Source organism: Corvus moneduloides, chromosome 1 (genome assembly GCF_009650955.1).
Source record: "Corvus moneduloides isolate bCorMon1 chromosome 1, bCorMon1.pri, whole genome shotgun sequence".
Taxonomy (NCBI): Eukaryota; Metazoa; Chordata; class Aves; order Passeriformes; family Corvidae; genus Corvus; species Corvus moneduloides.
This window is the reverse complement of record NC_045476.1, coordinates 69,695,225-69,720,017: the sequence shown is the minus strand read 5'-3', so window position 1 is coordinate 69,720,017 and position 24,793 is coordinate 69,695,225. Positions and strand designations below refer to the sequence as shown.

At 42.2% G+C, this 24,793-nt stretch overlaps 1 long non-coding RNA gene and 1 other non-coding gene across 2 annotated transcripts; both read left to right on the top strand.

The window, feature by feature from the left end:
* Positions 1-7,582: 7,582 nt before the first annotated feature.
* Positions 7,583-15,086, top strand: LOC116446666. The gene is made up of 4 exons (XR_004241307.1): positions 7,583-7,725; positions 8,218-8,317; positions 12,142-12,218; positions 14,959-15,086. It is a non-coding gene; the product is annotated as an uncharacterized LOC116446666 (long non-coding RNA).
* A 9,385-nt stretch (positions 15,087-24,471) lies between these two features.
* On the top strand, positions 24,472-24,561 carry TRNAY-GUA. The gene is given in 2 exon segments: positions 24,472-24,508; positions 24,526-24,561. It is a non-coding gene; the product is annotated as a tRNA-Tyr (tRNA).
* Positions 24,562-24,793: the final 232 nt, after the last annotated feature.

Here is a 24,793-nt window from a genome sequence, read left to right as displayed (position 1 = left end):
GGGAATACACTGGGGGTAATAGGACATAGGCTAAAAGGGAAAGGTGGGATTAGGAAAGGGAGACTGTAGGGGGGGCTTACAATGGAGATATTGTCTAACATGACTACGATTTTTAGCATATATACTGCCTTTTACAGGAACACCACCAGGCCCAGTGACCTGCGATGCTTGTAACCCTTTTCTACCTTGTATAATTTTGAATTGCACCACCTCTCCATCTCCCAAGCTTGGGATGCATTTTTCAGGGTTATTCTTTTTAATAGCAGTTCTATGCACAAATATGTCTTGCTGGTTGTCACACCTTGTTATAAAACCATAATTTTGCTTAACATTTTACCATTTTACTATCCCTAAGATCTTAGGTACTACGATCTTTTCCTTTTTCCGAGTGGCTGCTGTTTTCTGTCTTGCTGCGTCTTTGCTCTCTCTTTCGGTCGCTCCCGTGTTGGAATTGTCGGGGCTGCTGGTGCCTGCGCGCTCTTCCCGGGGTCGCGTTCGGGGCTGCGCGGGCCGGGCCGAGCCGCGCTGCTCAGTTCTCCGTGCGTCGCCTCCTCTGGTCGCAGCTTCGCTGCCGCTGCCAGGCGCTGCACCCACGTCTCGGCCGGGCCCCCGAGCGACGACCCCCCCGCGCCCTGCTCCAGCGCGTGTTTCGGCTGGGCGCGGCTCCGTTCCACCGCCACCGCCGCCAGCCGCCGCCCGCGCGCCGCCCCTCTCGGTCGGGCATTCACGGGGCTCGCTCCACCACACGCTGCGCGGGGCCATGCGGGCACCGCTGGGTCCCCCCGCTCCTGCCACGCCTCGCTCTGCTGCTGACACTGCGGCTCGCGTGGCTCCGCCCGCGCGCGGGAACTGCCTCGCTGCTGCTCGCAGAGCGCTCGGTGCACGTGGCCTGGGCCGCACGGTCCCTGCGCCAGGCTTCCCTTCACCAAGACACAGCTGACATTGCTCAACAGTCTCGGTAACTAAATAATATTCACGAAAATATTCTTCCATCGGCATATATTTTGACTCCAATATTAACTGTGTCCAAACGGTTTTCCAAAAGCCCTTGGTAATAATTAAATCCCAAGAAACATAGAAAAAGTTCTTAAACAACCATGCCAGGAAGTGTTTCAGTTCTTTTTGAGCTTGAATCAAGCTAAAATTTACAAATCGTTGTTCAAGAATCATTTTAAGTTTAAGATAAATGTCCATATGCGGCTCTGAGAGCCAGGAGTCTTCCCACGGTTCCTCCATAGTTTAGATATGGAATAGCAAAACAAAACCAAGAAGAGGAATCCAAAGTTTCCAGGGTTTACTCACACAAATCAGTCGCTTAGGGATCGGGGATCGTTCTGCTCACAATTCTCCACCATTTGTTGCTGTGGGGATACTGCAACACGCATATATCAAACCAGGAGTCCCGTGGAAAGGAAATATATATGACAGACAGATTCTTGCTAGATGTTTCAGAGGTGTTTATTTTTCCAGCCGCATGGCCGGGGCTCTGCCGAGGAACTGTTCCAGTCACGGGACCAAGGGTCCTTCTGCCCGCGCAGGGAACACAAACCAACCAATGGGAACGAGGCTGAGCAGGGGCGGGGAAACCCCGTGTCTGTGCCCTCAGGGCCGCTCTCCCAGGGCTACACAGTGGGGGAGGAGACCCCAACAAATATCCAAACCAAGATGAGAAGAGAGGTCTAGAGTGGTTATTTTACTCACGAATCTTCCTCAGGGATCGGTGTCCTGCCCACATTCCTCCACCAGTTTTTTACAGCGGGGATTACTGTAACACACATATTTCAAGCCAGGAGTCCCGTGGAAAAGAAGTATATATGGACAGATTCGTGGTAGATGTTTAGAGATGTTTATTTCTCCAGCCGCATGGCCGGGGCTCAGCTCAGGAACTCCACAGTCACAGGACCCCAGGGTCCTTGGCCACACCGGGGAACACAAACCAACCAATGGGAAATGAGACTGACCAGGGACAGGGAAACTCCATGTCTCCCCCCCAGGGCCCATCTCCCAGGGCTCCATGGCAGGGGAGGAGACCCCAACAGCTGACAGTTTTATCTTCAGAAGTACATCATATTTTTTTTCAGTGGAAATGCTAAGGATATGTCTTATTTTGTATGTGGTATCTAGATGCTCTAGATAGGCTGGAGATACACACATCTGAGTCTATTGCCATTCAAGGAGATGTATGATGAAAGTTGTGGTAGGGATTTGGTGTCTGGAAAAGAAATGGTACCTCATTGTTCCTGAGTACCTTAGCTCAGAATTAAATTTTATTTGCAATTTGTTGTGATTTTTGTTGAAATCTAAGTGGTGATGTACTGCACAGTACAACGGAAGATAGTGAGTAAATAGGGAGAAATTTCATTCCGAAAGAGGGAAACATTAAATTAGACTGATAAATCTTATTCTTCTAGGCAACTGAGCACCTGACAGTCACTTCAAGTCAATTGGACCTGCAGATGCTGCTCCCAAAAGAAAGTTGGCCAATGGAAGTTAATGGTGTGAAAATAACCTTAAGCACCTAAGTTTGAAAATGTTTATTGACATTTTTATCCTTTAGCTCGGTATTGTTTTCATCCGATGTATTGATCATAGATCTGGGAGTTTTGCAAAGGTGTTTCAAGAAGCTTAACTGGACATTTATTTGAGTTCGACGAAGCAGATTCTGAATGGTGTGGCAGAGTAATGTGTAGAGGCATGTCAAATGAAATACTGTATGTTTGCAAGTGTTAGTCAAACCCCTAGCGCCCTTTAGCTCACGTAATAAAGTTGCTATCCAAGTGTCTCTGCTTAAGAGAACTCGGCATTTAAACGTCCATATAAAAATTGATTTGGTTGAATAATGCTGTTCATCCTGTCTGGGGCCCAACATGTCCTAGAGGAGAGTAAAAGGAGTGTTTCCCTTCTAAGTGTTGTCAAACCAGAAAGAATGATTGTTCCTCAGTTTTGCATATGTCAGCGTAATAGAAGCTTAGTCATGCAAATCCTTATTACTTGGCAGTTCTGCAGCAGGGAAAAACAGAGCATTACCATATTTTATCAGTGTTTGAAGTTAAAAGCCTTTCATTGTGCTTTTTAAGAACAGATGTCAAGACAATATTGAAAAAGTAAATATGTGCTGAAAAATATTTTTCTGATTTAAAAAAGGGGGAAACCACCCCTAGTGAGTTCAATGTGTTAGTTTTCATTTCCATAAAAAGACATGAACTGTTTATATGCTTCCTTCTGCTTCCACGGGGGGAAATAAAACAATTATTTAGTTAATGACAGATCTTATTTTACTATTATTTAGTGATTCTGCTAAGTGCAGTAGTACACTACAGAGTTTCAAATCATCAAGGATTTCTTAGCCCTTTATGAGACTACAATACATTGTAGTATGCTGAGTAAATGAGCTGTGATAGAGAAATGATTTACTCATGTGGTCCATAGACACACATAAAAACTGAGCTTGAGAAAAGCTGGCTCTAGAAACACTAGCAGGATAAGACAAAGGGGAATGCAGATGTCAGTCACATTTTAAGATGCTCTTTACAATGACACAGAGCCAAATTTATTAGGGACAAGGCCTTTTCCATTCTTGTCTTTTCCTTTATGGAGTAGTGTCGACCATGAGAAGACATGTCTGGTAATTACTGCTGGCCATATCAGGGTAGATGTAGCCATGACTCACCAGGGTAAGAACTGGCTGGGTCACAGTCATGTATTCTTCCAAGCTGGCTAGCAGTGGTTTATTTGCAAGTGAAGTTTTCCTTTCTGGCTTCCTTATGCGGCAATAATTCACCAGCTTACTGGTTCCTATGTAGGAATGTCAAGGAGGGAGCTTAGATGCTCATTTGTGCCTCTGTGCTGTATTCAGGTATTCTGCTGAGGCTGTGAACAGTGATTGCATGATAAAAATCATTTGATGCCTGTTTGTTTCAGATCATCAGAGGAATGAATGAGACCTCTCAGCACAGTCTTTTGTGTAGGTATGCAGAGAGTTGTTGTGTTGCTGGCTTCATCTGGATTACCAGAAGACTCATTTTATGAGATACCAATTATAGGTGAATTTGTGAATGCCACCTATAATTAAGCTTGCTTGACACTTTTCATCACAAGACCCTGTTTTCTGTTGCTTATAGGTTTGTCAAATATATATTATTTGGACTGAAAATGTACAGACTGGGAGACTGCATCTGGAAGAATATCTAAAGCTTCTGAAAAAATGTGTGGGGTTTTTTTTCCTGAGAACAAATTTAAGAGGAATGTGTTGGTTTTTTTGCTTGTCTTAAAAATAAACATATATCAAATGATCTGGAGAAAGAATTCAATGCTTGGGAGGTAGAAGCAATGGGTTCCAGTATTGTCAGGGTCCAGGCTTTCCAAATGACCTAGGTGCATTAGGTCAAAAGACCTAGTTATGCAAGTTCTCTATGCAAGAGAACTGTTAAAACATAGCAGGGGTGTGGTGGAAAGTTACTTAATTGTGGAGATTTAAGGGAAACTACTTAATAACTATATATTTTCCAGGTTGTCATTATATGATCTTTTCACCTGCAAGAATAAGGGGAAGCTCATCCCATTCACAGAATCATATGGGTGATTTCTTGCTTGCAAAACACTCAAGTAGTACAAGGATGGCATCACAAAAAAGTCAGCACACATTCAGAAGTCTGTCTTTGTAGCAAGTCTTGAGTACAGGTCAGTAAACATCTGTATTTCTAGTGTTTCATGGAGAGCAGTAAGAATTAAAACCAAAACCTGAACATTCACATATGTAATAATTAGCATCTAGTCTGTTCACTGAATGCAGAAATGGCTTTCAGAAAAAATAGTCATGTCATCCATAGTCCTGCATGCAGTGTGTACGCCAAGGGGCCTGAAATGCAATTGTCTGGGAAATCTTTTAAGGTTGTAAGTTTTGAGTGATTGACTTTGTATCTGTAATGTTCTTTTAATATGGTTATTGGCGTATTTGCTACTTGGTATTATCTGTAACTCAAGCAGTAGAGGAGGTAGACAAATGCATGAAAATAAAGTAATTCCACACTGAAGGAAAGAATCAGAAAATTATTTTTTTAAAGCCTTGGATAACTTCTGTTTTGTCTGCAAAATAACATTTTTTCTTGGAAAAGGTGTTAGACATACCAGTTTCACTTGGCTATGGACACCACCACATAAATAGCCTGCTGCAAATGATACTTTCTGCAGCTTAATCAATATCCTGCCAGGAATAAAAAACAAAAAAAAAACCCTCAAAAAACAGTTGTAAATTCAATAAATCACTTAATTGGTGATATATTGGAATTTACTCATAGATACATATTACTTTAAAAAGAGTGAGAAAATAAACCTTGCTTTATACTAACTATTCGCATACCAATATTAATTACCTATTGATGAAATTCTTGAATGATGCATTTTCTTTTTTTAACTAGCCAAAGAATAGTGGATCTGTACTCTTAACAACAGTTATCATACACAAACACATAGCACTTTTCACTCATATTTCAAAGAACGCTGCAAAAGTTTTGCTCTTTTGTAGGTGAGAAAATAGTGAAGAAAGGTGAGGAGCTTGTCTAGAGCATCATAGCAGGTCTAACATACTGTATTCTGCCCATAGCCTGCTGCCTTCCAATACCACTTCATCAGAGCTGCATTTTGTGTATCCTGAGATGGTGTATCCTCATATGTCAAATAGGTCTCCTGATGCCCTTGGACAGTGAAATAACACGGATTTTGATTGTTGTTTCGAAGAGCACAGACTTGGAAAAGTTATTTGAAAGCTAATCAAATCAGAAGGATAGAGGAGAAACAGAACTGTAGCTGGCTAGCACATTTAACACGATTGTCAGTGTTTAATTAGGAAGCACTTAAGGTCAAATGTACAAGCATGGCATTGGGGATCTGATCTCTGGTGCTACACAAAAAGGTGAGAAAAGCTTCTGCCCTGACAAGAAGTTGTGAGAACTTGCAGTCTTGTGAACACTGGAAGTTTAAAGGTACAGACAGGCACGAACTCTTTCAGCACCATGCTAGTTAGCTTAAACTGTGTAAATAGTAGTGCCACTCACTTTAACTTCGAGTGGCTGCAGGAGTGTTTCTGTAAGCAAGTTCTGCCAACAAATGTGAGGGGGCAGTAACCTCTGCAAAGAAGTGATGATCAACAGCTGGGGCTCTAACCTTCCCCAAGCATGTCTGTATACAGCAGGGAACATCTGTCCAAAGCCTAACTTCCAATATTTACAGAACAAAAGTATAGTTTGTTTAACAAAATTGCTTGTATTAGCTAAATAATGGGACATGCTTTGATTCTGCTCGTGCTAGAACCACCCAACTTTTGCTTTCCTTACTTAATTAGCATTAATTTATTCAGAAAGATCAAGATTTGGATTTTCAGTTTATTTAAGCAAAGAAAATAGATCTCAGGTCATGCAAGACTCTCTTAGCTTAGGGAAAAAAAAACAACTTTTATGTTACTCGTTTGAGCTTTTTTTCATCAAACTGTGTAAGGATCAAGACTGTGTGTGCATAATATTTAGTGATAAAATTCTCCCCAAACATGTCACAATTTATTTGGTATCATTTCACTATGCCAAGCAGAAGAGAGTAGTCACTGCTCCCTTTAAGTGTTTGAAGTTTAAACACATGCTTTTGAAAAATGAGCAGTGGTAGAGAAAGTTGCTTCCTACATTTCAAGTCTTACTGGGTACTGATATCCATTCATTTCTTTACTCACAAAATGGCATAATGAACTTCAGCTAGACAGAGTGTTCTTTTGATTTAAGGATGACCAAAACAGCATCCAGAACATGCACAGTGCCATAAGAAACTTCAGTGTATCATGGTTCTTTAAGTCACGAATTTGAATTTAAATGCTGTGTTATACTTATTTTCATAAGTAGGAAATGGGTTTGAAAAGTTAGGGTAAATGACCCATGAAAATGATTTCCTTCTTTTTTTTTTTTTTTTTCTTATCTTTCCCTGAGAGTTGTTCTAGCTGTATTTGTGTCTGTGAAAGTACAGCACCTGCCAAAGGAGGATAAGGTCAAGCTGAGTGTTGATTCCTACACTTACTCCTGGGCATTCGTTGGTTAAATCATGCATTTGTTAGCCACAGAATAAGTCTGCATTGAACAATCCTTGAAATAGCCTGAACCCTGAGTAGGGGCATTTTATTGTACAAAAGGAGACAGGCAGAAGAGCTCTTGTAAATATGTTGTCTACTGCCAGAATACAAATATGTAATTTTTCAGTATGTTTTTGTGAACGAGAGGAACAAAAGTTATTTTAAACTTCTCTCTTTTTTTCCTCCTCCCTTTGAGGTTACGGCTGTAATGAAATACCCCAAATGTCATTTATTCCTCTCTGCTCTGCTTTCAGTATGAGTCTCCAAGGAACAAGCAACATCTTTTGTGGAAAAAGGGTATCTGAAACCTATTCTGAGTACTGCAAATGGTGAAATAAGAATGACAGTAAAAGAAACAGGATAAACGGTGTCTACTGAGAAAGCTCCCATGGAACTGCTGAGTGAGGATCGCTGACGCTCACTCACATAATTATGAAACTTAGTGAAGATGAGCTGTCAGGAGATCTCTAATTAGATAGTGCAGCAAACCCCAAACTCACTTTCCTACGTGCATTACCAAGGGGCGTTACCTTAGAGAAGCTGGTGTGTTGTTCTCCCAGTGAAATGGCCAAGGAAAGATTTGGACAGGTAAAAAAAACCCATGGAAAGCTTTTGAGGTGAGTCTGTTTGTGTATGTTCTATTCAATTCTAAGTTCTTGAGCACAGTTGTAAAGAACAAAGGTTTTGTGCTATCTGGAAAGCTGAGAGGTGGGTATATACCCAGTAGGTGGGGTTTTATCACAGTTTCCATTTGCCTTGATTGTGCCATTTGGAAGATGATAACAGTAACACCTTGTCCTTACTGCTCTGCTTTGCACACATTACAGAAATGAGAGTGAAAAATGCCCTTCACTATTTGTAACTGACTGTTTTAAACATCTCCTTTTGCACTTGGGGCAGCAAGTCATGTTGTTGTATAGAAGCATTCTCTATTTACTTTGCATGTAGCTGTTCTTTTAGAAGATTATTTTTTATACAGGAAAGTGTTGGTTGCTGCCATCAGATGATTCTTACATCTACAGAAAGTCTGGGTTCTGGGTAACGATGTTAAATGTGCTAAACAGCTTTCCTTCGGGCTAAATGATAGGAATATTTAAACATGTTTTTAGCTGCTTGTAGGAAGGCAATAATCAAGTACAGCAAAAGCTGAGCTGAATTCAGCTACTCAGTCTGAGAGACCTGCTCCAAATGCAGCAGAAGAAATGTCAGGTAAGAAGCTGTGAGCATGGCTTAGGAGCAAAGGGGGAGGAGTCAAGGCCCTTTGGCTCTTATGTCTCACTGGCCAGGGAGGCTTGGGCATGCTGAGCAACAAAAATGGCTGTTGTTGTTTGGTTTTTGTTTACTTTGTGTGGTTATATACTTTGCAAACACCATTGCACAAATACAGCTGCAATGAACACCTGTTCATGTCATCAGCTACTTCCTTCTCAGGGATGTAGCCCACGGCTAGAGCTGCACAAAGAGCCTGGCATGATACAGGTCTGACACCAGGTCGTGGCAAACCATTTTGAGTGACAAAATATCCTGCTTCTGAAAGGTTTGAGATGCAATGGCCAGAGAAGCAACAAGAATAACTTCATTATCCTTGGCACAGGAACGAAAATTACAGAGGCCTCTCTTTGCTCTTGAAAGAAGCAGTTGAGAAGCTTTGATGAAAGTGCATTTGTTACTTAGGAAAAGGACCAGATAGCTTGTAGATCAGGTATATGGAGAATGGAGCAGCCTTTACACTTGCAAAGTCTCCCTAACTAGACAAGACTTCCCTTTGCATTGCTGCAATTCTTTCCAGAGAAAACGTGAGAAGTAGTTTGTGCAGTACTGAAGCCCAATGACTGCAAACAAGATCTGCTGAAAATGTGTGATCCAGCAAAATTCAGGGTGGGTGCACTCAAAAGATGGCACCTGCTTGTAAGCTTGGACCAGTAATTACTCATGAGGAAGTTAAGAAGGAAAAAACTCAGCAGAACATGGGTGCCAATAATCTTATTAAAGCACACCTAGAAAAAAGTGCTCTTTTATAATTATTTTCTTGATATTATTATTATTATTAGTAGTAGTAGTAGTAGTAGTAGTAGTAGTAGTACTATTACAGCTGGGAAAATAGCTGGGTTTTCCAGAGATGTCAGTGGGAGCTGTGCATGATTCTGAGGTGTGATGCTAATATCTTAAATTAAATTGCACTGGATTGCACTGGATTGCAATGACGGTGAACATTGTGAATACGGAAATAATACCCAGTGGCAAGCTGTAACCTGTCTGCGCCAAAGTCAGTGAGGAAAAGGCATGTTGTACCCTGTATTATTTGTAAAGTAGAACATGACTGAACAATTAAAGGCTTGTGTCATAGAGGATACATGTAGGGAAAGCACTGCAGCCTTGAATAGTCTCTTCACACACTGGGCACAATAAACTACTTTTCGTGTGTGTGTGTATTGCTGTGCTAGCAGCCCCATTGAAATGATGGAATAAAATGGGTAGGCGTGGTATGATCTGTTTTTTAGTAATTGCAGAACACTCTAGGATCTTCAGAACAAGGATGCTCAAGAACTGTGAAATAGCTATTATTAGGCTGGGGAGGGGGGCTGTGGGGGGGTGGTGAGGGGATGGAGAATGATACCATGGGCCCTGGTTCAGACAGTGCTTGTTTAAATCTATCACATCTGAGTGGGGCACTTACAGGCGTGTTTAATGCCAAGGGTGTGAAACCTTGTTGAATAAGTTAAGCATCAGCTGAGTCAGGTGTATGCTTGTGTGCAGCTTGCCCTCTTCTCAGCTCTATTACTCTACAGCCTGGGAGACTTAACTGCTAACAGAGAAAACTTGGCAATGGAGCTGGTTTCTTACCCTGATAAGTTGTAACAGACACATGGGTGATACTGCCTGTTAATTTAGAAGGCATTTAACACTTAATCATGCTTGTCTAGTACAAGCCAGGAAGGACACTACTTTCTGCAGCCTCTAATTGGGTGCCATCAGTAATATAAGCCTAAAATTGTCCCAGTCAGCAACTGTATTGCCTAATCAGCATGAGCGTGTGCCCATTGGGGATCAGACATAGATAAGCGGGAGAGAGGAAGAGAGAGATCTGAACATATCTACAAGATGAGTGGCATGTCAGGAGCATAGAGGATGTCTAGATTTATGTGCTTTTTGGCAGCACTAGTGAGCTATTAATCATTTCTCATGAATAGGGCTCTTGTAAATCAGAGGTAGGAAACACTTTTCGTGGATAATCATGGCAAAAATGTCAGCTTTGCTAGTTGGTCATATGCTGATAGGATGCTTAACACTGGAGCAGACTCAATCTCATGCATAAAATCAAAATAGTGCTCCCTTTACGTGATGAGTGGAGCGGAGGGAGACAGCAGAGAGGTGAACTTCCATCAGTATTTGAAAAGCAGAAAGCTAATGTGTGATAACAGAAAGAGAGACCTATAGCTTTTTAAGGCAAAGCTTTACTGAGGGAGCCAGGGCTGAGTTCTAGTTAGCATCTGGATATAGCACAACACATTTAATAAGGCACAGTTTGCATCATTTTAACAGCTGGCTGATCAGTTCATGGTTTTCCTTTACTTTTATTGCCCTGCAATTTACTGTCCTTACGTGCAAATACCTCATTAGTCACAGGGTTGCATATTTCATGAAGCATACTGAATGTGCTGTCAGAATTAAATATTGTCAGGCTAACAAGCAAGGGTGGGGTTTTTTAGCTTTATCACTGAAGGCAATTCAGGGTGAATAGAAAAGCTGGAAAGCAAAACACGGAAGGTCTCCCTTCAAATTGTGCAAGGCAACTGGCTCTGGTGTATGAAACCCATCGCTCAAGGACTGACATTTAAAGGGCTCTTGGAAGTGAGTCCTGTGTGAGGCGGGTGGGTGAGAAAGCCTCACCCAGGGCTCTCTGGTGCATTACTTACTGTAACCAATTGGAGCTGAAAATCTCAGTGGCTAAATCAGGATTAATGCAAAATAGTTCTTAGGTTAAAAATAATGATATCCTCAACGTGCTTTTGGCTTAAGAAATTTCCTAATGTTCATTTCCCTAAGTGAGCATCCCCTCTGCCCTTCCCCAGTTTGTTCTGTTGGCCTCCAGTCCTATCCTGTTTCTCTATAAATTAGCAACATGCAGAAATGGAAATGACACGTAACTGTTGTCCAAGTTAATGCTGGTCCCAGCCATGCTGCGGAATAGTTTTGGGCACAGCCTTGGATAGCATCTGTAAGGGTTCTGCCCCACACAGGTGTTGGGATGGAGGCTGCCAGGTGATTTTTCCTTGAGATGGAGGCTGCCATGTGATTGTCCCGCACTGCCAGTCCAAACACGCTGAACTAACGACCTATGGGAGACTTTTAACTGCGTTTCCTGGGAGTTGTGGGAAGAAAGTCCAGGCTTTTGAAACTCTCTGGGAAACATCCATAAATCCCCGTGAATCACAACCATTTTAAATCCCCTTTCAAATTAAAAGTCATTGGTTTTGCTCAGAAAAAAAAAAAAAATAGTGTTTTGAAAAGCACTCATGAATTAGCTTGTAAACAAAAGTATCCTGGCAGTGACTGACAGGTGCTAGTGTTTTTTGGTATTTGGGTCAGCCCAAGACAAATTGGGTCAGAGCTGGGCTTGAGATGGGGACTCATTAGCTCTACAGGCATCTCTGCATTTGGTGTTGTTTCTGTGTTTAATGGTGCAGACCCACCCTGAGATTTCCTGTCTTTTCCCTTAAACATCAGTTGAATTATACTGGATTATTTCCTTCCACATGGCTAGAATACTGGCTTCTGGTTTTGGGGGATCTTATTATTACCTTAATTCTTGCCATTTTCAGGGTTGTGAAGCTTAGGGTAACCACATTATAGCTATGGGGATGAATTTGTCCTGAGATAACTTTTATCCACCAGAAGAGATTTCAGCACACTTGATTTCTCAGGCAGTCCTAATTTGCCATTGCTTAGCAGTGGGGAATCAGCAGAGAGTGAACGAATCTCTTCTCCTTCTCCCTCTTACTCAAAATTCAACATGTCCTGCAATTCTTCAGATTTATAGTGTTCCTGTGGAATCTGCAGTTCAGGACAATTGAAAAAACAAACCAGACAACATACTTCTTCCAAACAGGTATAGCTTTTCAGCATCGTTTTTCCTTTCTAGGTTTTCAGCTGTTCCTCTCCTTCCCACTCTCTGCCACCCCTAAAACTTTTCCAATAAGTGTTACTTAATTAATTGTTGTGAAATGGGTTGTCTGTTTAATATTCCCAGACCTCAGTATCTGTCTTAGAAGTTCTGTAGTTTCTGTTATCAGTGTGTCAGGAGTGAGATTTAAATACCAATGAATTTCTGGAAATGTTGAGAAAGGAGTGGGGTGAGAGTCAAGCTGCTACATATATAAAATATATATAATGCACTATACATAGTGCACTATACATAGTGCATTATGTATATAAAAATATACTATGCTGACCTATTTTCTATTTTTTTTTTTCTTAGATGCAGGCTAACACATTTCAGCTATCCTATTCTCTTGCTAATTTAACAAACTTGATGCCTTTCAGATGTGGGTCCATGAAGCAGATTGCTCCCTGTTGCCACAATTCAGTCCTGCTTCTCCTTTCTCTACTCCTGGCTGCAGTCCTACCTTCCTTGCACTGTCATCCTTCTTGCTTGTTGCATGAGGCTGCGTTGAAGTGTTTGCTTTTGCTGAGTTCAGAGAGTTGAAGTGGTGCTGGGCTGTCGCAGGCATGAGGAGGTTGGGAGAAGGGGCTAGGGGAGGGAGAGGAGGAGGAGGAGGGATGGGAGAAACAGAGCTGACTGTTTAATTGTCATAATCTTAACTGCCCTTGCCAGTGGGTCTGTACAAAGCCGGCTGATTGGATTTGCCGCAGGGATATGGGGAGGAGGCAAAGTCCATGTGTCAGTCACTGTGAGCTGGTACCACAGCACCCTGGCTCACCTACCACGGTGGTGCAGAGTCCATCATCAGACAGCGGTGCTCTGCTCCCTCCGAGCCCCCTCTGTGGGAGGTGCTGCCCCATCATGGCAAAGGCATTGGATCTGTACGGGAATCGACCGCCAAGCCCTTACATTTTGGAGCAGTGCTTGGCGCTGTCCTGATTAGCCGTGAAAGCAAAAGCCACTGCTGCTTTTCGTTTCAATTTCATGTGCCTCGGGAACATGTGCGCTCTGCATTCTCAGACCCATTACCTTCAGAAAATACCCCTCCACAGCACTTTTGAAACTGATTCAGATACTTCTAATGACTTGTAACTTGGGTGCCAAATAGAATAGGTAGAGCAGGATATTTTTCATCAAGTTCTTGTTAAAAGGAATGTAAAAAACATTAATTGATACAAAGTCATAAAGATCTGGGTCTCCAGTTATTCTCAGAGCCCTTAGGGTGAAATTAACCCTCAAGTAGAGGCTCTTTTAAGGCTTTTAGAGGATGCCAGTCCCATTGGGGGGCGTCTGAATAAAGATGTATTATGGAACAATTTTGTTGTATGATTTTCAAGTTCAGTATCTGCCTCTATCTTTTCAGTGTTTAGCTGACTTATGATCCTGGAGCACATATATTGATCCCTAATCTTAGATTGAGAGTGCTAATATAAAGCCACATTAATACATTTGTCAACTTGATAAAAAACCTGATCCACAATAAAGCAATACTTAATGTTGAGTATATATAGTCTATAAATGTTTATTATCTACTTATTATAGAGGAACCTGAGATTAGTCTGGCAGCTATATGTGATAAAATATAATTATACATATATACACATCATGTTATGTGTATATATGTGAATATATATTATTTTTAGCCATTGTTAGGAAAAGTCAGAGGAGAGAATAGGGTCATGAATCCCACCAGTTTTACTTTGTCACACACTGAATAAAGCATGCTCCCAGTCCAGACTAAAGAAAATATTGCCATGAATTAGTATGATATTTCTAACTGAAGGATGTAACTTCAGAACGAGAGTAGCTGCTTGTGCCTTCTTATAATGCTCCCCGTGATTTGATGCAACTTTTCTTTTGTATGTTTTCTTTAATTTTTATGTTTTATGTGAAAGCTGAACACACTGAATTTGTTTGTAATTTGGAATTTAAAGCAAGGCTCTTTGTTAAAGGCCCAGAGGAAGTTTCCATATGACTTATGGGCCATTTGGGCTCAATTGAATTTAATGGGTTTCAGCTGCACCTCCACAATGGCTTTGAAGGAAGTGAAGGGAGATCTATAGGTCTTAATTGCTCAAGACTGGCTTGTTTCTCTTGAAAAGGCTGTTTGCAAGAAGCAGGTTGGGAGTATTAAAGTATATATCCTCAAAGGGATGAAGGAACTGCCGTTTGAGGAAGGGGCTAGGATGAAAATAGCTTTAAGAATTACTCAGGAGCTGAACTAGGCAATCTGAACTGGTCCATCATAAGTTCTTGTTTGTTTGCTTAAAAATAATCAAATAATTGGAGGGCACAGCTAAGCCAAACCTCCTTTATAGTCCTTTCAAGAAAGAAATGAAGATCTTGGAACTGACAAGATAAATTAGGCTGAGACTAAAAGAGAAACCCAAACACATAGTCCCCTTGGCCTCTCTCATGCTGGTTGACAGACATGAGTGTTTGAGTCAGCAGGTGAACCATGACTTCTAAGAGCAGTCGTTTGTTTATGCTTCCACTGTACAAAGCTTTTCAGTGGAACAGAGCAAACCTAACTGGGCAAATTTCCATTTCAATTTCACATTTCCTTCTGCATGTGCAGCACCAACTGGCCTTGTAGACTGTTGTTACTAAGTTTGTTAGGATTACCCCTGGCTTCGCATTAGGAGGTGTCTGACCCATAAGAATCTCTTATGACCCTGTTTTCCAGGCAGGCAGAGAACATGTGAAATGCAAAGTTAAGAATATAAAGGAACTACTGTCTTACTCAAGATAAGCCAAGAGACCACATCACAGGAAGTTAACCTTTGGTGTACTCTGTCATTTTGGCCAGCATCATACAGGCAAGTAGGAAGGGGACATTCTCCTGAGGTACCCGGCAGATGAATGCCAGATGGTACTGTCATAATACACACAAAAAAGCTGAATACCTACCGGTTGTGTTCAGTACAAAAGGAACATTTTTCTTTTTCTGAATCCTGCAGGGCAGAACTCAGACAAGCATCTTAATGCAAACATTGCAGTAACTGAAATGTGAAGCTGGAAATCCAGAGAATTCTCCAAAAGCTTTAAGTAGCTTTTTAGGCTTCATTCATGTTGGGCCTAATGGATCCTCAAAGGGGAGAATGGCTTATCAAAGACAAGCATTTTAAGTACCTCGTGTTTATGTGGTAGGTAAATGGGCGTTTGTTACATTTGAATTGTTTCTGAATATGCAGAGAAAAATATCAGACCACCAGCAGCAGCACAGTGAAGCAGCAGTACCTAGCTGGGGGAAAAAGTGTTTTCTTTTCCCATGTTAAGATATGTTCGTTTTAATTTCCATGCAAAATTATAAGAATAAAAATATGCTGCCCTTTAGGGGAATGGCATTTTGCAAAATACCATGCATTGCTACAAACCTTAGATGTGAAGGGCCACATGCAAACATTTACATAGAAGAACTTTATGGATGTGTAGCTGGCTATCAGTCCTGCAGGAAAAAAATATTTCTGACAGCCTGGCTCTTTCAAGGTATGACATTTATTGCCTGCAGATAGAGGCCGAGTTGGGTAGGTGTGATGTTGTGACAGAAATTGAATGGTTAGCTCTACCTTTCATTTCTTGTCCTTAAATCCTCTTCAGCTGGCTTTATGTAGCCTGTTTTCCTAATATCTGAGTTTGCTATTAGCAATGCACTTACATATGGATGCCTCAGTCATTACTGTCCGGCATTCTGGCCTATTCAAGATTAGAGAAATCTTCCTCTAAGCTTCCCAGAAATGCTACTAAAGTTTGTCTGTTCGTTGTCTTCAGTGGTTGCATCTTCTTTCATTAACTAGGGTAGCTGGTGTTGAAAACCAAACAGAAGGTAATGACAGACCACAGCAAGCTGTCTGTTGCTGCAGATGGAGGATACCTCTAGGATTTGGGTCAGAAAACACTTGGCAAGCATCCCTCTGAATTCTTCTTGTCACATGTTGAAGAAGCCTGCTTACTGGCAGGGGTGAAGAAGGAAGCAGAAGTCTTAAAATGGCTGCAATATGAATTTTTTTGTTTTATTTTTGTTCAGCATCAGAGCTATTTACAGCGTATCTTGCCAATTTATTCATACTGTTGCTGTCATGGGTTTTTCCTGATTCTCTGCTTTCAGGACCCACCCCCACCCCCGCCCCACATGATCCCATTTAAGTTTGCAGTGGCAGGAAAAACGAGAGTTACTTAAGCCCCCTTTTAGAACAGGACCTTGCAGAGGTACTGTAAGAAGCCATTTGTTTTCTTTAAACATAGTTCGGCTTTGCACGGGCGCACACACACATTCAGATGGCTTCCACTTGAAATTCCTCATCTAATCCAAATAGCTCACAGCCTTGACTGTGGAACCGTGAAGGGGCTCCCCTGACCCCCTGCTCTGCCAGCGTGCAGGGCTCGGGCCGGGGCAGGCCATGCTCACAAGGTCTGCACGTGTTGGCCTGCTGGCAGATACACCTCCAAAAGCTCCGAACCCCGCCTTTCTCTGCTGCTTGCTTGCGAGAAGAAGCAGAGTGAAATCTGAGGGAAGCCTTTGTCTCTTTGGAGACTCTATCACACACTCTGCCGGCTTGGGCAGAGTAAATTTGAGGTTTGCAAGCCAGCAGGGAGAGTTGCTATATGTAGAGATGGCAGTCAGGTGGATACGCTTGGCCTGGAGGGGAAGCAGGAGTGAATTGCACCATTACACTGTCTGTACCCTCCTCCTTACTCTGTCCGTGTAAACGAACACGCACAAACACACCGTATTGTTTGCAGTTCTTCAGCACAGCCTTTTAAACAAATTTTAAACAATGCCTCTTTCTTTTCTTCTTCTAGGGCACGAATAAGTTATCTAAGGTGCTGGATAGATGGATGGTGGCAGAGCTGTTGGACCTACTGTACTGCTGTAACTCTTGCCTTACAGCCTCCTCTGTCCGGGCAGTCTCTCTTCCCGAGGAAAAGTTAGAAACTGCCTATGCGCCAGCACCTTCCTTTCCCAAGAAATAGTCCCTTGGTACAACTGAAGCTGCTGTGGCTGTACGCAGGGGAAGAGGATGCTGCAGGCACGAGGCTGGCCTGGGAGGAATGACTGTAGAGAAGGGAGAATGTCTGTATTTCGTTCCAGGTCCTGGAGAGGCTGAGATTGTATTCCCTTGACTCTGTCCCATTGCTTTATCTTTATGGGGTCCTGCAAATCCAATTTATCAATCAAAATGCCATATACCAGCAGCTTTTTTTGTATTTAACCAGTAGGCATTATTTTGCAGATATATCTCCTTTGTCTGCATATCATCTGGAGAAGTACTTGTTGTGTATATACATGTAGACCAGACTTCTTTATTTGTATCGCCATACTGGTTGCCTTGCTCATTGGTCCACAGGCTTACATTAGGCTCTGTAGAGGTACAAAATCATAACACTTCAGAGATGCACATTTAAATAGATCATGTCCATTAATTTTATTAGGGAGGGAAGAAAGTTTTCTTTCATGTCTTCAATAATTTGTCTTATTTTTTGTGGCTCAAAATCATGGAAAAGGAAATGAAAAGACACAAAGAGTTTTGCCCAAGAAGCTCACAAATTAAATTTAGACTGGGATGGTAAGATAGGTTAACAAACAGAAGAGAGGCAGTAGGGTAAGAAAGGAGAAGGGTTACAGAAATAAGATTACTTGCAGTCCATGCAGTATACCCTAATACACTTCCTTATGCCCTACTCTATCCCCAGATGCTGCAGAGAAACGGCCAAAGATTAGCTCTCAGGTGCAGGGAACTGTCTGTGTGGTGTTTGTTTTTATAGTGCCTAGTTCAATAGGACCCTAATCCTCATTTGGAGTCCCAGAGTCCTGTAGTAATACAAGTAACACACACAAAGTAGTAGCAATAAGATCCCTTGGCCCAGCTCCTTTCTGAGTGCTGTATCCAATATTAACCTAAGAAAAGGAAAGGATTATGCAGCTTGTAGGGATGTAGCCGTTATTTTGGGTGTTTGTTCTTACCTTCTGAAGTTTGCTCATCCCTTTCAGAAAGGATGTTTTGACCTGAAACTAAATTTGATATTAACGCTGCCCTACTCCTTGTTCGATACTCAGTGATATCTGAAATGTTTGGCTCTGACTATGTAAAGGTGGGAATACCAGGAAAGAGGACCATATAATATCTGGGCATATTTGGAGCCCAGCTCCTGATAAGGAAGTGGGAACAGAACAGATTTTTTTTTTTAATAAGATGACACTTGTTCTCAGAAATAATTTCCCAGGAACTCTGATGTTTACAAAAGAGGCATCAGAAAACACATATGCCTGCCTAAAGGTTTTGCTTCTGATGGCTGAGGTGAAGCCCAGGTTTGATACTGCTGTTGTCTGGCCTGCTGAATCCTGGTAGGTCCAGGTCTATTAGAGCCCAGCAGTTTGCCAGAGTCAAGAAGGTCAGTAACCTCATGGGCTGTGTAATGTATGGTCTGCTCCATCAGGATCGGTGTGTGCAGTTGGCTTCAATTCGCTGTTCTCTGAAATTAAGAATAACCTGGAAAAGTCAAACTGTGTTTAGAGCTTAGTTTTACACATGGTCTGAGCCAGCATTCATGCCTCAGACATGCGTCTAACATATTCTGGCTGCACTGTGAGGTGTTAAAGTCTAGCTGGAAAAGAGCTTAAACGCTGCTGCTTCACTGGTTTGGGCCCCACAGTGGCTGTCATTCTCCACTCCTTTACCTGTTATTTCATCCTTTAAGTCCAAGTCCCTCCAGAAACATGAGCTCTCACGCAGCTGGTAATTCTTATATGTCCAAGTAATGCGGATTTGGATCAAGAAGACATGGTCAGAGTTTGTCTAATTAACTTCCTGTCACTATAGCCAAGTCAGAAATTTAAGGTACAGTAACTCATTTTATAGTCACTCTTTCTGGCACTGAGTATAGATTGGAAAAATTCTTTGCTTAAGCAAGATGTGTGGTAATATTGTTATGCAATATTAAAGTGCTCTTTAAAAATAAATTATATTCTCGTGAGTGTGAGAGACAAATATCCCCTACCACAGCCAGACCTGACACAAGCAAGTCTTCTCTTTATCCTGCTAAATTCTTCCATGAAGAGAAAAACCAGCCAAAGAGTTATATCCTAGTCTTTTTTTTTTTTTTTTTTTTTTTTTTGTAACCCCTAAATTATTTGATGTTGAGTCTTCAGAAAGACTAGATAAAGCATTAGCTGTGGGTAGAAAAACATATCAGGTACCACACCAGTTCATCAGGGTTGTGCATGCACATCTCCCTATGCTAAACCAAGTGTATGGTTTAAAAAAGGGTCCCAAATATTTAGGGCAGAAATAGTCATTCCACTTGTAAGTGCTCTTTTTCTTCTGGGTTTTCCTCTTAGCTTCCAAAAGCTGCCCCTTAAATGCCACTTGTGAATGGAGAAAATTATGCACTTTCAAATTCTCTCCTGGGGAATGAGGGCTCGTATCTCTCCCTTTCACACTGATACTGTAATTTCACACTATTTTTTTTGCCAGCAGTTGGGCCTTTCCTCCTTATATATGACATGCATGTTTCATTTTCATTAGGGCTTTTATACTTTGAGAGGCCTGGTGAGCAGGGGAAGGGAGGTGGCTGGGTAGAAGCACTGCCACCTGAAGGGAAGCAGTCATAGGAGGTGGTGGGCTCTCCCGTGTCCCAAATAGTGCCACTTTTGTACTCTGCACTACTGCCCTCCCTCAAGTGATACAGGGTTTTGCTGCCACTGAAGCCTCCAGTGAGGCCACAGCCTTTACAACAGCTATTGTAAAGCAATAAGGACACACAGAGGGAAAAACCTAAACAAACAAACAAACAGTGCACCGTGGTAGTGGTTGGATGGAAACTACGTTAACCTATGTAGGGTCAGGCTCTCCAATGGCTTACACTTTGCAGCAGCTAGGAGCTAGTACATTGTATCTGTGTAATGTCATGTCCCAGCTGTGGTTAACTGCCACCCAAATATCAAAACTTTTCGGGCTGATCATCATCAAAGAAAAGCTCACACATTATTAGTCTTGTCTTTCACCAGGAGAAGGGCAAGACTTGGAACCCCGTGTGGGAGAGAGGACAGGAATGCTGCGCACTGCATTTTGTAACTTGATTTAACACGGCTGAACATTTAAAGTGTTCAAGAATAGTTTGACAACTACATGGAGGGTACTTCTTTCCATGCCTACTGATGGGGTGAGCTCTCAGGCACTCGTATGATCCCTACTGGGTTGTGCCATCTGGATCTGATATCTGGGCACTGCCCTGGGACTTCAATTTTTCCACTTTAATTGCTTATGGAACTGGCCGTACATAGAAAGAAAATGGAATTAAAACAGTTTGCCTGTAAAGATAATATTTTCTTTTTATTAAAACTACCCCAGACCTATAAGGTTGTTATGTAGCAAAATTCAGCATACACAGCTCAGATGTTGCATACCCAAAGGATACTTCCCTCTGGATGTCTCTTACTGATAATAGAGCAGCATCAGAAGTAGTAAATGGATTCTCTGAGCACAAAAAAACTTGGTAGCTGTAAGCGATGTCCTATAAACTCTGTGTATCCTGAAATGCAGCCCATGCTCCAGCGATGCAATCGAACTTCCTCTATATGAAACCTTCATGTAGTCTCCCAATTCTTTTCTTTCTTCATTCCCACCTTCCTGCCCCTTGGCATTTATTCACACTGACGTTATTAGAGTTGCCTCTGAAGCTGGCCCAAGGAGTCCTACATATTATTTACATCACAACAAAGCCTGGGGGCATCAGACAGGGCTGGGGGTCTGTTGTGCCAGCTGCTATTCGGCCTTTAAGTACAAAGATAGTTCCTGGCCAGAAAAGATTTCTATCTTGAATTTTAACAGGTAGACCAGAGGGAGATGATGGTTTCCCTGATGCTTCAGACTCTAAATTCAAGTTGCTGTGAGTAGTAGTCTTTAGGAAAACCTCCTCCTCTCTTGCAGGAGTATCGAACAAAGCTGCCAAATTGAGATACCCTGAAATCATCGCCAGCTGGTGGTGCAGAACCCACAGCAGTCAACCAGTGGTGTGTAACACACACCAGACAGAAATAAAGTGAACACGGAGATTTCACAAATTTATTACGAGTCCAGCCTAATGCTCATATTCAGAGCATGTGTGGATTTCCACCTCAAAAGAAAACAATTCCTGCAAGTCCCTCAGAATTTACCAGATTTTTAAAAGCTTTTCACTGGGGGAAAAAACCCCCAACAAAACAACAAGGAAAACCAAACCCAAAAACCTTTAAACCATTTAAGGCCACCTTAGAAAGTCAGCCTGTAAGTATACAAAACACTGGAGAGCATCATATGCTAATCTGCACTTAACAAAACACATAGCATTACCAAGAGTAATTATACAGTCCAGCTATTAGTAGCTTTACCTCTGGCTGCTCTCCATCCGGCTTTCAAGCTACATCCTTTCCTTTCATCTTATTCTACACCACATGAAACAGGTGAACTGTTCCCTTTATATAGCTCAGGGCTCCAGTCACATTGCTCTCAAAGCTTGGTATCTTCATTTAATCAGTTAAAAGAACCGAAATAATCAGAGATCTTTCATGAACTCCATGCCAAATTTTAATTCTGTTAAGCATTCAAAGCTTACCAAGTTAAAAAAAAAAAATCAAGAAAATAATAATTAATTTTTCCTAGGAATATCTACTTTGAAAAGCTGCCCTGGAGGGTACATTTGTAGTTTAGGAGAATATCTTTCACAAATCACCCATATATCACTGCTAGCAAGTTGCACAAAAAAAGATCTCCAATGCTTTTTATTGTCAAGGCAGCACTGTGGTTTCTGCATCCCAATTGTTCATGCATAGATAGTAACAGCATCCACTTTTTATCTGATCCATTTGAATTTTCATCTTGACTTTAACCACTACTGATTTCTTACAGGAGAGTACAAATTGTTTAGGGTTATCTTCACCAGTAACAACTTCTGACAGCAAAGAGATGGCAATACTAGCCCTGAAGTCTGTATTTGTTACCTATGGATTAGATGACAGTGCCAAAGACTTAAACTGGGTAGAGCATTAATTTTCAGTTTTGGGGTCCTTGAATGTGTGGGTGAGAAGTAGTGAATTATTTTTAAGGGGTCTGTGCAAGCTAACTCAGATAAGGCAGACTCATGACAATGGGCTTAAATTGGCTTGAAAGGAGCCTGAAGTGCCCCTTGAAAATGCTGTGGGGGTTGCAAACTGGAAAAGATTAGATGCCTGGGGCTATGCTATCTGCTCTGATTTAGGAGCTTGGGTCCTTGTTATCTGCTGTGCCATTCTTTCTCCAGTACAAGATTAACCCCACATTCTTGCATATGGGTCCTCTTTCCACCTAGGCCATTTGACCCCAGAGAGTGCAGATATTGCCCCTTCAGGCATACAGCAGTTCTCTTGCTCTCCACCATATGCTTTTCTTTACAGCATCAGCTGATGTGCTGCTGGTGGGTAAGTGACTGTCATGATGCACCACAGGTCCCAGGATTAGGCCTCTGAGAAACTGCAACAGTACCTTGTAGATAAGTCAAATATTTCCTGACCTTCCTATATTCCCATGAACAAAACCAGTGAGACATCTTACTGAGTTTGTTCTGAGATATGTGCTGGTTTAGCAGTGGAGGAGCATTAAGATGTCTGTTAGTATGAAAATAAATAAAATGTGTGTGTGAGGTTGGCTGTTAAGACAAAGAGCTGTATTTTCCAAATAGAGATGTATGTGGTGATAGTTTTGCTGTGAGTCCATCTGCTCTGTGGAGTCACCCTCCTGACATGGAGGTCACTGTTGTGTTCGTTTGCTAAAGACCTCTGAAGAGCAGCTGGTACAACCTGTACAACCTCTCTCCAGACAGGGTAGACTTTAAAGTTAGGTCACATTAATCAGGTCTGTGTCAGTCAAGCTTGGAAATTCCACCCTCCAGACAAACTTTACAATGGTGAAAATTTTTACTTTTGTGGTATTTTTCTCCCCTTATATTTCAACAAGATTTCTCTGGTGGTAGCTTGCGCCTGTCACCTTTCACTGTGCTGAGCAGAGCCTGGCCCTGCCTTCCCCATATGCTCCCATTTGGGAGCTGCAGACTGCAGGATGATCCCCCTTCATCCATCTCTTCCTCAGGCTGAAAAGCCCAGCCCTCTCTGCCTTCCCTCCTCCACTCTGTGCTCCAACTCCCTCACCATCTTGGTGCCCCTCCACTGGACTCACTCCATGATGTCCATGCCTGCCTTGTACCAAGGAGCCGAGGTGGGCCACAGCATTCTCAATTCAAGCTCATAAGCACTGAATATGTTGGAATAATCACTTCCCCCAACCTGCTGGCTACATGCTTTCTGCAACAGCCCCATGTTTGGGGTTGAGTCACAACGAGGAGGTGGAGGTAAGCATGGTTAAGGATGGATATGCTGTAGGGCACTGAGGTAACACTGCTGCACACACTCCCATCACAAGTAGGATGGCGTGGTTTCGGCAAACAGGGTGTCTGCTCACAGCTTTGTGCCCCACCCTGCTGCTCAGACAGACAAATGCTGGTGAATCACTATAATTCAAAAAGAGTGTAGTTTGCTTTCAATTGCCACAGCTGTGAGCTGCAGTGCTCAGATGATTCACAAAGGGTTCTGCCTTCCAGGCCCAGGGGCTGGGGAGGCCACTGGTTGTAATGCCAGACATTGCAACCTCATCTGTGCTCAAGGGGTCTTACTTGCACTGAGGGAGTTGGAGAGATTTGAATTGAAACCACAGTGCTTATTCCTTTCTGTCCTTCTCTTCTGTTCCTCTACATTAATACACTATGGAAGCTGCCAGGGAGGTGTTAACTGTTTTGTTTGCTGTTTTGTTATTGGATTTGGCTGGAGAACTGTTGTGGAGAATTGTGTGGGGGAGGTCTCCCTCTGTTCCTAGTTCAACTTAGGAAATGTGGCAAGGTCACCAAAGAGTGGGCAAATTTCTTTGTCAAGCCGTAGACAGATTTCATATGGGTCATGAGAAGAACTCCAACCTTAACGCTACCACCACCAACAGTCTTACAAGAGCTGTGAACTATTTGGCAAAGAAAACTGGCAGTTTTGTAACCAAAATCCAATTTCACAGGAGAGTTAGCTTTGTGCCTTTTTTTGGATACTGTTTTGCTGTTGTGAAAAGCAATACATATGGAGGCCCATTAGAGCCTAAGGCTATTGTTGATCAGTCTTGACTCATTCTTGGCACTCCTTTACCTTCCTTTGATAGCTCAGCTGATAGAGTGGAGGACTGTAGGCTGTCTCTGAAAATTAATCCTTAGGTCGCTGGTTCAACTCCAGCTCAAAGGAAAGATTTTTGAGGTTTGTTTTCGCTTTTGTCTTTCACTTTTTTTCCAGAGTTTACAACTTTGCAGAACTTCCCCTTCCAACCACTCTATACCCTGTGAGAAATTTAGTCTATTTTCCTTGTCTGCTTCAGATGGTTCTTACAGCTGCGGTGCTGTAACCACTGTCATCTCTCTATGGAGCATTCATTCAGGAGTTGGACTCAGTGATCCTTGTGGGTCCCTTCCTACTAAGA